The following is a 5,796-nucleotide window of genomic DNA, read 5'->3' on the forward strand; positions in this document are numbered from 1 at the left end:
ATCCCATAAAGCAGGGTCTTATGAAGGAAGCCATTCAACATTTACTAAACATAGAGGCCATAGAGCAGGTACCCTTGGACTAATTGGGACAGGGGTTCTACTCCATCCTCTTAGTGGTTCCAAAAGCCTCGGGGGGATGGAGAGCGATACTCGATCTCAAGGTCCTAAATTTGCACCTAGTGTATCACAAGTTCAAGATGCAGACTCTTCACTCCGTCTTGGCCAGCATTCGTCAGGGGGATTTCCTGATGTCAATAGATCTTGCACAAGCATACCTTCATATTGCCATATAGCCGGGTCACAGACAGTTCCTCAGATTCAGGTATTGCAACCATCATTACCAATACAAGGCCCTGCCATTCGGCCTATTATCGGCCTACAGGGTCTTCACCAAAGTCCTGGTGGTTTTTGCCGCACAGCTCAGGTTGGTACTGGTCCGTGTTTAGTGTTACTTGGATGACATTCTAATACAGTCGTCCTCGGCACTGGACGCTCGGTCGGACATGGCACTAACAGTCAAGACGCTTCAGGATCATGGGTTTTTGATCAACTTCCAAAAGAGTCACTTGACTCCAGTCAACCAACTGTTGCACTTAGGCACAATAATAGATACCAACCTGTGCCAAGTTTTGTTATCTCAGGAACGTCAGGTCAGCATACGTACACTGATTATCAAAGTGCACAGGGAAAAACGGGTGACCCTAGCCCTGCTCTCACAGCTGTTGGGTAAACTGATTTCATGCATTTCTATAGTGCCCTGAGCCAGACTCCATATGAGACAGCTCCACTGGTTCTTGCTCCCCTACCAGAGATGGGGCGTAGCTTCCTTTCCTCAGAGGGTACAAGTCCCAGACAGACGCTCACATCCCTTCTCTGGTGGCTATCCCTGGCTTTGTCCAAGGGATCCCTTTTCAGAGAACTGGTTCGGGTAACCTTGACCACGGATGCCAGCCTATTCGGATGGGGGCCACACCTACAACTTCAATTCACCCAAGGCCGGTGTCCTAGCGGGACCTCAAAGAAAACATCAACTGGCTAGAACTCAGGGCTATACACCTGGCACTTCACTACTTCCGCAAAATGATTGCGGGTTGCCATGTCTTGGTCCTGATGGATAATGTGGCGGCAAAGGCCCATGGAAACAGACAAAGCGGAACTTGATCTCGGGCCCTGATGTCCAAGGCCCAGCTACTGGGATCATGGCCGGAGTGGAATCTTCTGTCCCTGAAGGTAGAGCTCATCTCACGGGAGGCAAACCGGCAGGCAGATTACCTGAGTTGCTCCATGGTAAATCATTGAGAGTGGCGCCTGCATCCCCGCCTCTTCTGAGAGATCACGCATCGGTTTGGTCTATCCACGGTTGACCTCTTCACTTCCCCAACGTATGCCCAACTTCCCAAGTTCCTCTCTTGGTTTCCCTCTCAAAGGTCGGAAGGAGCAGGTTCCCTCTGCAGTCCTTGGCTGGAGGGACTACTATATGCTTTCCCACCTTTCCCTGTGATTCTGGCCATCATCAGAAAGCTGTTGCAGGAACAAGTGGAGCTGATATTTGTGGCCCCTCACTGGCCGAGGCGACCATGGTTTGCAGATCTTGTGAACTTTGCCATAGCTCCTCCGTGGAGAATTACTCCAGAACAGATAATTTTAACACAAGGAGCCATATGACATCCAGACCCACAGTGGCTCCAATTAGCCACCTGGCATCTGAACACCAGTTCTTGACACAGGGATCTTACTCCCCCAGAGTAATATCAATGATTCAGGCTTCTAGGCGACCGGCGACAAATCGGATTTACTATGCCACTTGGAGAAACTTCTGTCACTGGTGTGATCATAATAGTTTGACCATTTCTTCTGTCACTATCCCGAGGATACTAGAGTATCTCATGGAAGGTATGGATATGGACCTAGCACCCAGCACTATCCGTAGGCAAGTGGCGGCGCTCTCCATGGTGTTCACTTGTGCCGATTCTACTTAATTGTCTCATCACCCTAGGGTTGATCCTTTATCAAGAGGATTACAAACAGCAAGCCTCTTGTGGTTCATCGTTATCCCACTTGTGAGTTGTCCCGGGTTCTTCGGGCTCTTACAGGATCCCTGTTTGAACCCTTCAGATCTTGTCATCTTCGTCTCTTGTCTCATAAGGTGGCCTTCTTAGTTGCAATCACATTGGCAAGGTGTGTTTCAGAACTGGTAGCTCTTTCCGTTAGGGAGGACGTGTGTACCTTTCACCATGACAAAGTGGTGCTATGATTGGATTCCTTGTTCATCCCCAAGGTAAACACATTGTGTCATTGAACACAGGAGATTGTGTTGCCAGACATTTGTCCAAAACCTTCACACATCCTGGAGCAGCAATGGCATTTCCTGGATGTATGCAGGGCGCTGCGATATTACATTGAGAGGACTGCTTCTTTTCATAAATCTGAGGCACTTTTTGTCTGCTTCCATAAGGGTTCCAAAGGTCAGAATGTTTCTTCTTCTACTGTTGCCCAGTGCATTAAGGCCTGCATTAGAGAGTCATACCAGGTTTGCTCCTTGCCAGTTCCAAGCCATCTGATGGCTCATTCCACACGCAGTGCTTCCACGTAAGCTGTGTGGCAAACTCAAGCTTCTCTAGTTGATATTTGTAAGGCGGCAACGTGGTCATCAACTTCCCATTTCATCCATCATTATAATATCGACAAATTTGTTTCTGCAGAGGATTCCTTCGGATGCCAGGTCTTACAACAGGTGGTCCAATTCGGCGCCAACACTTGACAGGTCTGCGTCCCACCCGTAGGGTCATATGGGCTTTCGTATGTCCCATGCTCTCTTACCTGAACGCCTTTTCTTAGCATGAGAAATGTAGAATCCACACCCTCCCTTTCAATTCTGCAGTCAGGTCAGTGTCAGCAGTCCGGGAGCCAACAGGTCACACAATCATTGGCTTCGCCCTTTTCAAAACAGGAACGTGATCCGGCCCAGCAGGGGCATAGCAAATTTGATTGTTTGGTCTAACTGGGCTAGAGGATTTCTAATAACCATTCATGGACTCTACATTTCTCATGCTGAGAAAAGGCATTCATGTAAGACAACACCACTTTTCTTGATTAGCACAGCCACTGATCTGCTAGTGATGCAGTTGTAGCTATCCCAATGCCTAATGGAGGAATAAAAATAAGATTCTCTTGGTTAATGGCACAAAGTCACTCAACCAACTATTGTGCAGTCCGAAGGAACAATACTCACCTTTTCCTTGGGAAATGTCCAAAGTCATTGACTTTCATGCATATTGCAGAGTACCACTCACCTTCTCCTTTTGATATACTCATTCACCTATCCACTATTCATCTTCTTGCAGCTGTAGAACATTCCATGACTACAATAAGAATAGAATTAACAATCGCTTGGTTAGTTATCCAAAGTTACTCTGCTTATTTTAGTGAAAATTGCAAGAGCTGAACTCACCTGATTTTTTTCATTAGCACAGTCACTGATCTGCTAGTTGTGCAGTTGTAGCCAACTCAATGCCTATTGTAGTAATAAAAATAAGATTCTCTTGCTTAATGGCCAAAAGTCACTCAACCAACTATTGGGCGGTCCGAAGGAATAATACTCACCTTCTCCTTCGGAAATGTCCAAAGTCATTGGCTTTCATGTATATTGCAGAATACCACTCACCTTCTCCTTTTGATTTAGTCACTCACCTATCCACTATTCATCTTCTTGCAGCTGTAGAAAATTCCATGACTACAGTAGGAATAGAATTAACAATCTCTTGGTTATATATCCAAAGTTACTGTGCTTATTTTAGTGAGAATTTCAAGAACTGTACTCACCTGATTTTGTTGATTAGCACAGTCACTGATCTGCTGGTTGTGCAATTGTAGCTATCTCAATTCCTGTGGTAGGAAAAAAAAATAAGACCTTATTGGTCAATAGCCCAAGGTCACTCAACGAACTATTGAGCAGTCCGAAGGAATAATACTCACCTTCTCCTTGGGAAATGTCCAAAGTCATTGAATTTCACGTGTGTTGCAGAGTACCACACACCTTCTCCTTATGATTTACTCACTCACCTATCCACTGTTCATCTTCTTGCAGCTGCAGAACGTTCCATAACTACAGCAGGAATAGAATTAACAATCTCTTGGTTATTTATCCAAAGTTACTCTGCTTATTTTAGTAAAAATTGCAAGAACTGTACTCACCTGATTTTGTTGATTAGCACAGTCACTGATCTGCTGGTTGTGCAGGTGTAGCTATCTCAAAGCCTGTTGTAGGAATAAAAATATGATTCTCTTGGTTAATGGCCCAAAGTCACTCAACCAAATATTGAGCGGTCCATAGGAATAATACTCACCTTCTCATTGGGAAATGTCCAAAGTCATTGACTTTCATGTGTGTTGCAGAGTACCACTCACCTTCTCCTTATGATTTACTCACTCACCTATCCACTGTTCATCTTCTTGCAGCTGCAGAACGTTCCATAACTACAGCAGGAATAGAATTAACAAGCTCTTGGTTATTTATCCAAAGTTATTCTGCTTATTTTAGTGAGAATTGCAAGAACTGTACTCACCTGATTTGGTGATTAGCACAGTCACTGATCGCTGGTTGTGCAGTTGTAGCTAATCTCATTGCTGTGGTAGGAAAAAAAATAAGACCTTATTGTCAATAGGCCCAAGGTCACTCAACGAACTATGAGCATTCCCGAAGAATAATACTCACCTTCTCCTTGGGGAAATGTCCAAATCATTGAATTTCACGTGTGTTGCATAGTACCATACACCCTTCCTCCTTATGATTTACTCCTCACTCTATCCCTGTTCATCTTCGTGGCAGCTGCGAACGTTTCCATAACGAAGCAGGAATAGAAATTAACAAGCTCTTGGGTTATTTTCCAAAGTTACTCTGCTTATTTTAGTAAACATTGTAAGAACTGTACTCACCTGATTTTGTTGAATAGCACAGTCACTGATCTGCTGGTTGTGCAGGTGTAGCTATCTCAGATCCTATTGTAGGAATAAAAATATGATTCTCTTGGTTAATGGCCCAAAGTCACTCAACCAAATATTGAGCGGTCAATAGGAATATACTCACCGTCTCTTGGGAAATGTCCAAAGTCATTGAATTTCATGTGTGTTGCAGAGTACCACTCACCTTCTCCTTATGATTTACTCACTCACCTATCCACTGTTCATCTTCTTGCAGCTGCAGAACGTTCCATAACTACAGCAGGAATAGAATTAACAATCTCTTGGTTATTTATCCAAAGTTACTATGCTTATTTTAGTGAGAATTGCAAGAACTGTACTCACCTGATTTTGGTGATTAGCACAGTCACTGATCTGCTGGTTGTGCAGTTGTAGCTATCTCAATTGCTGTGGTAGGAAAAAAAATAAGACCTTATTGGTCAATAGCCCAAGGTCACTCAACGAACTATTGAGCAGTCCGAAGGAATAATACTCACCTTCTCCTTGGGAAATGTCCAAAGTCATTGAATTTCACGTGTGTTGCAGAGTACCATACACCTTCTCCTTATGATTTACTCACTCACCTATCCACTGTTCATCTTCTTGCAGCTGCAGAACGTTCCATAACTACAGCAGGAATAGAATTAACAAGCTCTTGGTTATTTATCCAAAGTTATTCTGCTTATTTTAGTGAGAATTGCAAGAACTGTACTCACCTGATTTTGTTGATTAGCAAAGTCACTGATCTGCTGGTTGTGCAGGTGTAGCTATCTCAATGCCTGTTGTAGGAATAAAAATATGATTCTCTTGGTTAATGGCCCAAAGTCACTCAACCAA

The sequence above is a fragment of the Crotalus tigris genome, unplaced genomic scaffold (assembly GCF_016545835.1).
Source record: "Crotalus tigris isolate CLP2741 ecotype Arizona unplaced genomic scaffold, ASM1654583v1 scf7180000024284.70886, whole genome shotgun sequence".
Classification (NCBI taxonomy): domain Eukaryota; kingdom Metazoa; phylum Chordata; class Lepidosauria; order Squamata; family Viperidae; genus Crotalus; species Crotalus tigris.